This window comes from Podarcis gaigeae (assembly GCF_964106915.1).
Source record: "Podarcis gaigeae genome assembly, chromosome: 14".
Classification (NCBI taxonomy): Eukaryota; Metazoa; Chordata; class Lepidosauria; order Squamata; family Lacertidae; genus Podarcis; species Podarcis gaigeae.
This window is the reverse complement of record NC_139690.1, coordinates 7,661,929-7,671,607: the sequence shown is the minus strand read 5'-3', so window position 1 is coordinate 7,671,607 and position 9,679 is coordinate 7,661,929. Positions and strand designations below refer to the sequence as shown.

The 9,679-nt window shown below is 48.2% G+C and overlaps 1 long non-coding RNA gene across 1 annotated transcript; it reads right to left on the bottom strand.

Moving 5' to 3' along the window:
* Positions 1–3,288: 3,288 nt before the first annotated feature.
* Positions 3,289–7,785, bottom strand: LOC310831813. The gene is made up of 2 exons (XR_014557983.1): positions 3,929–7,785; positions 3,289–3,894 (listed from the first exon to the last, which is right to left on the bottom strand). It is a non-coding gene; the product is annotated as an uncharacterized lncRNA (long non-coding RNA).
* Positions 7,786–9,679: the final 1,894 nt, after the last annotated feature.

Sequence of the window (9,679 nt, the reverse complement as noted above, 5' to 3'; positions counted from 1 at the left end):
CCTTTTGGCTTTGTGACCTATCCATGTTCGTTGAAACGATCCCATTCATATCTCCCATCATGATGATGTTATCATAGTCCAGATAATCCAGCATAATCTCATGCAACTTCTTGTAAAATTCTGATTTCCCTTCATTTGGAGCGTAAATTCCTAATATCAAAATTTTCTCTCCTTGGTGCTGTATTTCAATTGCCAAAATTCTTCCATGTTCATCTTTAAATAGAAATTTTGGTGAGAGGCTCTCCTTTGCATATATCACCACTCCTCTCTTCTTAACTGAGTCCGAAGATATAAATTCTTGGCCTAACCTTTTATTTACCAATATTTTTCTGTGGAGCCTAGTCACATGTGTTTCTTGTAAACAAGTAATGTCTAGTTGCTCCTTTTTTAATATGTGAAAGATTTTCTTCCTTTTTTCCAGTCCAGTCAAGCGCCATTCCTCCACCAGTCGGTTTTACTTGGCAACAGGCAGTGGGAAAGGTTGAGCAAAGAGACTGCTGGACCGTGGGGCATTTTGTGACCCCCTCCATCTGGGGCTGATGGGAATTGGGAGTCCAACAACATCTGGAGGGCCACAGGCTCCCCATCCTTGATTTTTAGATGGATGGTCTCATGGAGAGAGAAAGAGAAGACCCTCTTTAGACATTTCCACATGTGGGAAGCCAGCTCTGCTGGGAGTGAGGCCCCTGATGGCACTGCTGCTGCTGCTGGAGCAATGTCACAAGAGGCACCAGGGTTGCACAGTTTGTGGCAGAGCTTGTAAGGGGGAGGGGGAGGCCAACCTGAGCTAGGAAGCAAAAGGGGGGGGGTTGATACATCTTGATGGGATGCTACCATGTGGGAGAGATGAGATCTAACCGTTCCTGCACCCGATCAAATGCTGGTGCTGCCCGTTTGCAAGCGATCCAGGTTCATGGTTACATTCCCTGCAGCTAAGGGCTAGGGAAAGCCTCTTAAGCACCACTGTGCCTTTCATTCCCTGCATTAGCTAGCCATCCCTGTGCCAAGAGGTCTGCGACAGTTACAGCCACAGGGAAGGATTCCTATGTTTGAAGCAGCTGACGGTGTCCTCCTCAACCCAAGCAAAGCATGCCAGCCCTACCAGCAACACAACTTCTGTGTCTTAATACCGGTGTTTAATTGTGAAAGTGCCAAGACATGGAGCAGACGACAGGAGGGGGCAGCAACAGCATCAGGGGTGGGGCAGTATTTGCAGTGGGGGCATTTGTTTGCACTGGAGAGAGAGGCACCAGGGACTCTCGACTTCTCCATCTTCCCTTCTCTGGCAGTTTTTGAGCACAAAGCAGGGGAACCCTTGGCCAGGGACATTGCTAGGTGCTAAAAAGGGCAGAGGCCCATGACACGAATAATTTGCATAACATTTGCCTATGCAGTAGTTTAGCGATTTCATTCTGAACACATTGAGGTGGCGGGTGGTCTCACTGGCCCTTTGCCACATGCCCAACAGCCCTCTAAGCATAGATCAATAAATAAAAGGGAGGCCACCCCTAACCAGACCCTTGTGTTAGCAGGGGATGCTGCTCACACAATACTTTTGTGAATGCCCAATGTCAAAACCCAGCCTAGCCCTTTGGATTGCATCCTGGGCAGTTTCAAACCCATCCAGGCTTATAGCCATGAGCAGATGTTAATGTCCAGGGGTCCCAATTCAGAAGGGAGCTCAACCCAAACCTTTCTTGGAATGGCTATTATTATTATTATTATTATTATTATTATTATTATTATACCACAAGAAATGTAGATTTCTATTTGGAAACTCAACAAATTTCCATTGAATTGCCAGAATGTTAAACTGATCTGGCATACAGTAAAGTATTGAGCTTTTAAAAATAGTGCTCTGGTGTTAAGCTGCAGGTTATATTATCTAAGCATACATTGAAATGGAATAATTTGTAAATGAACCGCACACCTTCCTCCCGGCCTGGGTGTGGTGGCAGTAGCCTTTTCAAGCCCTGGCGGTGCAGATAAAAATCCATTCTCCCCACCCCCTTCCCAAATGATAATGAATGTTGCAGGGTTGGCTCCATGCTTAAGAGAAGGCATGGCTTTAATGCCCTCTTGTGGGCTCCCTCGTCTGCCAATGGGTCTTAGAGAGCTTTGTGCTGGCCAGGGGTTGGGGGGGTGGCACTAGGCAGCTTGATCTAATCTAATCACCATTTTAATTTCCCGACAATTCTCAAGAAGAGCATTCACCCTGCCAATGTTTTGGAACTACAACTCCCATCATCCTCAGCCACCAAAGCAGAGGCTGGTGGGAGTTGTAAACCGAGACATTCACAGAGTATGCACCAGGTTGATGAAGGCTGCCCGAGGGCAGAGCTACTTCGTGGCACTCTGCTGAGATTTAAATGGAGACTAGTCCCAGCTGCTGGGTGCCACTTACAGTGTGGGGCCAGAAAATAAGAATTAACAGGAGGTGCAGAGTAGACAACAGTGCTGGGCCCTACCTGGGAGCTGGCAGCTGCCCAAGGATACCGGTTGCTGCTGCTGGTCCTGCCTTTATGGTTTCAGAGAATTCCTTGCTAAACTTTCCTTAGCATTTGCAGTGGCCCAAGAAGCCTGCATGGCTTGCCTTGATTCAGGGGGGACAATGGGCTGCAGCAATCCCTTTGCAATATCAGGAGACCGATCGACTTTGCATGATACTCAAGCTACGCTCACTAGTTCTGTCTTGGCCTGCATCACCCCCACCTACCCACCCATAGCTCCATTGACCCACCCAACCCAACCATGCTTTTCACAGTGGTGGGGATTCTCTGCACATGTGCTCAGGGCAGATCTAGAAAGAGCTACGGTCAGCAGGCTGCATTGCCCACTCAGCAGTAATTCTGGGTGGGAGGCTACATCTGTAAGAAGGACGAGAGTGCCTTTGAGCATGTGCAAAGTACACTGCTCTTGACAGCTCTTACTACTGTGACCGTATGCAGCTGTGCAAGTGGCACTTGGTGTGTGTGTGTGTGTGTGTGTGTGTGCGTGCGTGCGTGCGCGCGCGCGTGCGTGCGCCCGTGTGTGCGTGTTAGAGAGAGAGAGAGAGAGAGACTGACTTCTTTCTATCATTCCCTCACTTTTGCCCATGGACATTTGGGATTGCAGAGGAGGTGGGAGAGCTCCCTGCAGGGTGAATACTCCACAAAATCAATTGCTGTTTGGGCATGTACAAAGCACAGCAGCACCAAACTGGAGGAGACCATTCAACAGATGGTGGCAGCTGCTGATTCCCTCTGCCTTTGCATGGGCTGCAGTTGGTTTTCTTGAACTGTCTGTAAAGGGACCCTTTTCAAAATCCTCTCCAAGCCCTTGCCAAAATACCGGCGGATCTGTACCGTAGTGGGCTGGATTCCCATAAGTGAATCAAGCTTGCAGGCCACTCATGTGCCTCCTGTCCAGGAGATGTTCCACTGGACTTCTGCAAAAGGCCTCCCTAGCCTGGAACGACAGGTGCCATCTCTAGCCCAGAACGCCACTCCCTTCCTCTTACCTTGAGGTGTCTGCTCCTGATGATTGCCAGCTACCTGCAGCAGCTGTATATAGCAAAAAAAAAATCACGGATTTTCTTTATAAATTATGAGCTTGTAAATGCAAGTGATTCCATTGGGTTTGTGAAAACAAAATGCAAGCCAGTGATGGTGGAGGGGGGTAATCTTTCCGGTTCATCCGAAACACCTGCTGTTTGTGGATAAAGACTGCGGAGAAGATGGGAACAGAGGGGAGAACTCTTCTCAAGGCGGGATGGGAGAACCCTTTCCTGCTCCTTTAAATGAGAGGGAATCTTCTCAGCTCAAGGGCCACATTCCAGGGCTGGAGGCAGCCAGAGGCAAAAGTGGGTGGACCAAAAAGAAAGGCAAATTTTACCTTTGCACAGCAAGCTAGTTTCTACATGCACATTCACACACACACACACACACACACACACACACAAACACACACACCATCCTCCTTCCAGACAAGCAAGAGGCATGATCAGAAGTCAGGGACACACTCCAGCCAGGCACAAACACTCATGGGGCACAGGGAGGGGTTGCCTGTGGAAAATCCTGAGGACCAGATAAAGTGGACTGGGGCCCAAGGCTCTCTATACTTGCTTTAAATCCTCACCAAGAGAGTAAGTAGATGGGGAGAAGGATCATAGAATCCTAGAGCTGGAAGGGTCCCCATGGGATCATCTAGTTCAACCCCCTGCAATGCAGGAATCTCAGCTAAAGCATCCATTACAGATGGCCACCCAATCTCTGCTTAGAAACCTCCAAGGAAGGAGAGTCCACAACCTCCCAAGGGAGTCTGTTCCACCATCAAGAGCTCTCACTGTCAGAAAGTTCCTCCTGGTGATTAGTCAGGATCTCCTGTATTGTAGCTTGAATCCATTGGTTCAGGTCCTGGCACGTTGGCATAGTCCAGCATGCATGTATAAGATTACAGTCTTCTTTAGACAAACGAAAGAATGCTGTGGGTGCAGGATCTTGCTGTGCTGCAGTGTTACTCCTGAAGGCCCCTTACAAATCATATCCTTTTGAGGTTCTGCTTGGGCACTCTTGTGCCAACTTAAAGTAAGGAAGACTGCCTCTTTCGACTGCAGCCTGGAGCCTCCATCATCCCTGATTTGGCTCTAGGTGCCAGCCGGCTTCAGCGGTTCTCCCTCCCCTCTCCTCAGCCAGCTCTGGCTCTTGCTGCAGCCGCCATTTTAATCCACAGGCTCCAGCTAGTACTTCTCATCGTAGCCAAATGCCCACCAAGATGGGCGCTCAGCCTTATCCAAGCACCATTTTGTTTTGTTGTTGTTTTTAAAAAGAATCCACAGATTAACAGTCATGGACACTGGGCTCCATGCAGGGTGCAGGATAGAGAAAAGTGTGACTTAGATGTGCAAGAGACAGGATGGAGGGCACACTTTGGCCTCTCCCCATCTAAACTAACCATGTCTACAGGGTCTTTCCCCAAGACCCGCTATTCCATTGACTCCAGCTCTCATAGCTCTAACCCTCTCTCCCCCAGCTCCCATAGAGCACAAACAGCCTACAGCAGTGACTGCCGTCTCTAAGGGCTACTTTTTTGCTACCATAGTCTTATTGCTACCTTTGAAGGGATGCATGGGGTGGAAACTGTAGGAGTGTTTCTTATTGCAAAGCTACCTCTGATGCCAAAGCTGGTTTGTCCCGCCCTCCTCCCTTGCCATTCTCCAAAACTCACTAGATACATATCCCATTCATCGTTTCCTGCAAGCAGAAATTCTCACGGCGGGGAGGCTCGAAGAAAACGGCTTTGCAGGCTCAGGCCAATGCAAACCTCCCAAGGGTATATATATGAGCCTGAAATCTCCTTTGTACCCACTGCCTAGTTCTTGGATGTGATGAGTGGGGATTTAAGTTATTTAAATGGGAGAAAACGTGTACCCATTAAAGATTTGTTCCGGACATTATTATTTATGTGGGGTGTCCCTGGTATGGGGGCAACTGTGCGTAATTTGAGCTGACGCTTTGCTGAAATAAGACCCCATTCATTGTTTCAAAAGGCAATGGGGTTCTGGAACTCAAACACTGAGTCTGCTAGAACTGTTTGCCATATGCAGATTGTGTCTCATATGCAAGAGAGGCAGACAGACAGACATAGGAGCAAGTGTGCCTTCCCTTCTCCATTTACTCACTAAAAAGTCTCCTACATTTCTGGGAATATAGGGTTTGAACTTCTGGATGAGAGCTCCCAGCACTCCAGAGAAGCCCTTTCCCCAAATTAGGTACTGATCAGCCAGCTCCTGATCCAGAGGTGGGTTGTGTCTGGCTTTTGGACATTTGAGGGGCACAGGGAAAAACAATCTTGCAGGCAGGCTTGAGTTCTGGCCCATTCTATATATATATCTGTCGTGACATGAACATGCCGGACTCCCAAGTCAGCTCTACAAACAGGTTGGAGAGAAGACTCACCTGGCTGAACTGTCACCCATACTAGAATGAGAAAGATGGCAAGTAACAAATGCCTTTCTATCCCGCTGCTCTTAAAAGTTACTGGGAAGTTGTTGAGATGTGGCATTTTCATCTTCCCACTGTCCCCTCCTGGTTCTGCCTAGGCAACAAGAGCCATGGAGGCTAAAGAGCATCTTTCACACTCAGGTCCTGCTTGTGGGCTTCTACTAGGCTGTTGGAACAGAATCCTGGACTAGGTGACTTGATCTGATCCAGCAGGGATCTGCTTATGTCCACTGCACCTCATATAAAACTGATTCTAGCGTGGGACGTACGATGGGTGTTTGAACGATATACATGCACAGACACACTGCCTGGAAGGGGGAAGGATACTTCCCCACCCTCATGCCTCAGGCATCATAGAAGGGTTATACAGAAGGTGAGTTCACCCCAGTTGCAGCAACACCAGGAAATGGCTTCATGTTCTCACAATGACTTTGGAAGCCATCTCATTCACTTGGGTGGAACGGTTACATAGCTGGGTCACATCTAAGCAATGGAAAACCCATTTCGACGTAACTTTTCCATGAAGACTAGCTCATGTGAGAGTTTCCAATTTAACAATAATTGCGTGGACTGCAGAATCTACTCCAAGAAGGAAAAGGTCTTTTCCCCAGGCTGAGCCCAATATTTCCATGCATATTCCTTGTTGCAGTGTCTCACCTGATAACCCTAGACCCAGGCATGGGGAGGTGGAAATGGGAAATGGGTGGAAATCTGTTGTGCTCCATTGGGAAGAAATGTGAGAAGGTTTGTGCCCTCCAGATGTTCCTCACAATTTTACTGTGTCTGCTTAACTTTGCCCCAAAATGAGGGTCTTTGGGGCAGGCAGAGATTCCCACTCAGACTCCTTCAGTCCTGCCTATCTCACAGTTCTTACAGTGATGCAGCCACCCAAAAAAAGAATCGGGTTGTGCTCTTGCATTCTTACCACATCCTAAAATTGGTGGCTTCAGCAGGGGTGTCACTAGATACTCAAAAGATTCAGGGCACAGGCTTGTGGCACAAATTTGCGTATGTTGATTGCAAATGCAAATTTGGGTCTCAAGATGGTGAGTGGGTGGGCTGTTGTTGGCACTGCATTGATGCTGAAGAGGCAGGAGATTTAGAACCCATAGCAAAAGATACGGAGCTTGGACCCTCTGAGTAACCTCCTGACAGCACCCCTGAACTTTGACAGGAGGCCAGTGACAAAATTGTCCTAGAGACTCCAAAACTGTGACCTGGGTCTAGCAAAAAGCCAGGGGAATGAGGCAAGTGGGAAGACTAGTAAGAGGTAAGTAATTATTGCCCAAGGATAAGTGGAGCACATAAAGCGGGTTGAGGGCCCAGTACACCCCCCAGATGAACGCCCAAGGACAAAGGCTGTTGCTGACTCCTACTGATGACTCACCAAAAAGCTAAGATCTAATGAATTCCTTTGCGCTACTATTCTCTTCCTGGTCAGTCTTGGTTTTATGTAGGAAGGCTACCTGCCCAATTAGAGTCTCAGGAGGACAACACTTGCTGGCCTCTGAGCATGTGTCTTTTCCCACTGAGTTCCACTCCTTTGGGGGGGAGGCATCTTGCCCCGCCCCACCCCAAATGGACTTTCTGTTTCAGCCATTCCAAAAAGGAACGCTGCCTCCCGGGGTTTGCAGGGGGAGCAGTTTTGGCATTCCAGTGGATTTACGATTCTTTTGACGGATCTTTCTTATGATTTCTTGTAGTATAATAAAGAAAGACAAAATGGACATTGTTATCTCTGTAGCTCTGTAGTTAAATGATATTCTGCTTAGACTGAAATAAAGCACAGTCCAGTGGGAATTTGCCCGGATTGATCGTGTGTGAGTCTCTTATTGAGAGTTGTTCTCTGAACCTCAAATAAAATAAAATAAAGCCTACAAAATCAGGGAAAGCATCACTAGGAGATAGTGTAAGGCAGCTATATTCCTAAATACAAATTGGTTCATCTACTTCAGTAATGTTTACACTGACTGGCAGCAGCTACCCAAGGCTTCAGGGAGAAGTCTTTTCCATCCCTACCTGGAGATGCCAGAGTTTGACCCTGGGGCCTTCTGCATGTGAAGCAATTGCTCTACCATTGAACCAAAGACCTTCCAACTGTTAGTTCTGCTTCCATCCTTAGGTGAAAGGTACAGGCTTCTTTAGCAGACGGAGAACAGGAATGAACAGTAATTATGTAATCCTATAATGCAGGGATCAGGAACCTGTTGCCCTTCATATGTTGCTGGGGTCCGACTCCCATCAGCCCCAGGCAACATGGCCAATGGTTGGGGATGCTGGAAGTTGTAGCCCAGCAACACCTGAAAAGCCGAAGGTTCTACATTCCTGAGATCAACATTAGATGGTGTAAAGGTAAAGGGACCCCTGACCATTAGGTCCAGTCGTGGCCGGCTCTGGGGTTGCGGCGCTCATCTCGCTTTATTGGCTGAGGGAGCCGGCATACAGCTTCCGGGTCATGTGGCCAGCATGACTAAGCTGCTTCTGGCAAACCAAAGCAGCGCACAGAAATGCCGTTTACCTTCCCGCCGGAGATTTATCTACTTGCACTTTGACGTGCTTTCGAACTGCTAGGTTGGCAGATTAGATGGTGTATTAGTTATTAAAAAGTCTACAGAAGCCAAACTGGGTAACTTTACTTAGGCATGGGAATAAACTTTCTCACAGAGAACACATTTCAGAGTACCGTATTTTTCGCTCTATAACACGCACCTGACCATAACACGCACATTGTTTTTAGAGGAGGAAAACAAGGGAAAAAACATTCTGAATGAAACAGTGGATGTATCATTATTGGGCTTCATGCTGTGGCCTCGCTCCCTCCCCCCCTCTCTCTCTCCCTTCCCCCCTCTCTCTCCCTCTCCCCCAGCAGCACCGGAGCTTGCCTGGAGGGGAGGGGCTTTCCCTGCTCTTTGTTCCGTTTCAGCAAACACAGCAAGGAAACAGAGAAGGGAGGGCAGTAAGACCCTGAGGCAGAATGCAGGAAAGCAGCCGCTTTCTCTTTTCAAGTTTCGCTTCTCTGTGCAGCGTGCAGCCCCGCGATTTGATTTTTGCTTGATTTTTCGGCTCCAGGGACCACACATTCGCTCTATAACACGCACAGACATTTCCCCTTCCTTTTTAGGAGAAAAAATCTGCGTGTTATAGAGCGAAATTTACGGTAATCCTTTGGGAATACACAGGGCTAGCACACCCATGAGGTGTGCTGAGGTAGTGGCCTCAAGCAGGGTAAGCCTAGGTACCCTGCCCACTCAGCTGCCTCTGTCACCATCAGAAAAGCAAGGCAGCAGCAGTTTCCAGAGAGATCTCACTGAACCCTTGCAAGGTATTGCTGAAACCTCCCAGTATATTGTGCACTCCGTAAGATATTGTGAGGTCTTGCCAGAACCCACCACTAGCGTTGCTGCCTCTGCGTGGGCTCTGACATGCAATCCAGGTTAGGAAGGTCTTTGGCGAGAGTTTCCGCCAACTCCTATGGTTGCTATTAAAATGTGTCCCCAAAGGGTTGTTCCAAAATGTGTCAGGCCTGAAATAAATATTTCTCCAGGCACCTGGAATTCCTTGCTCTTCACCCCACTCCCAACTGTAACCCCCTATTAAAGCTGCTGTTAATAACCAGTGCTCTGGAATCCTCACCCTGATCTTCTATTCCACTGGGCAAAATGATGCCACAAACCCTCCAAATAGCCACATTTGTACGT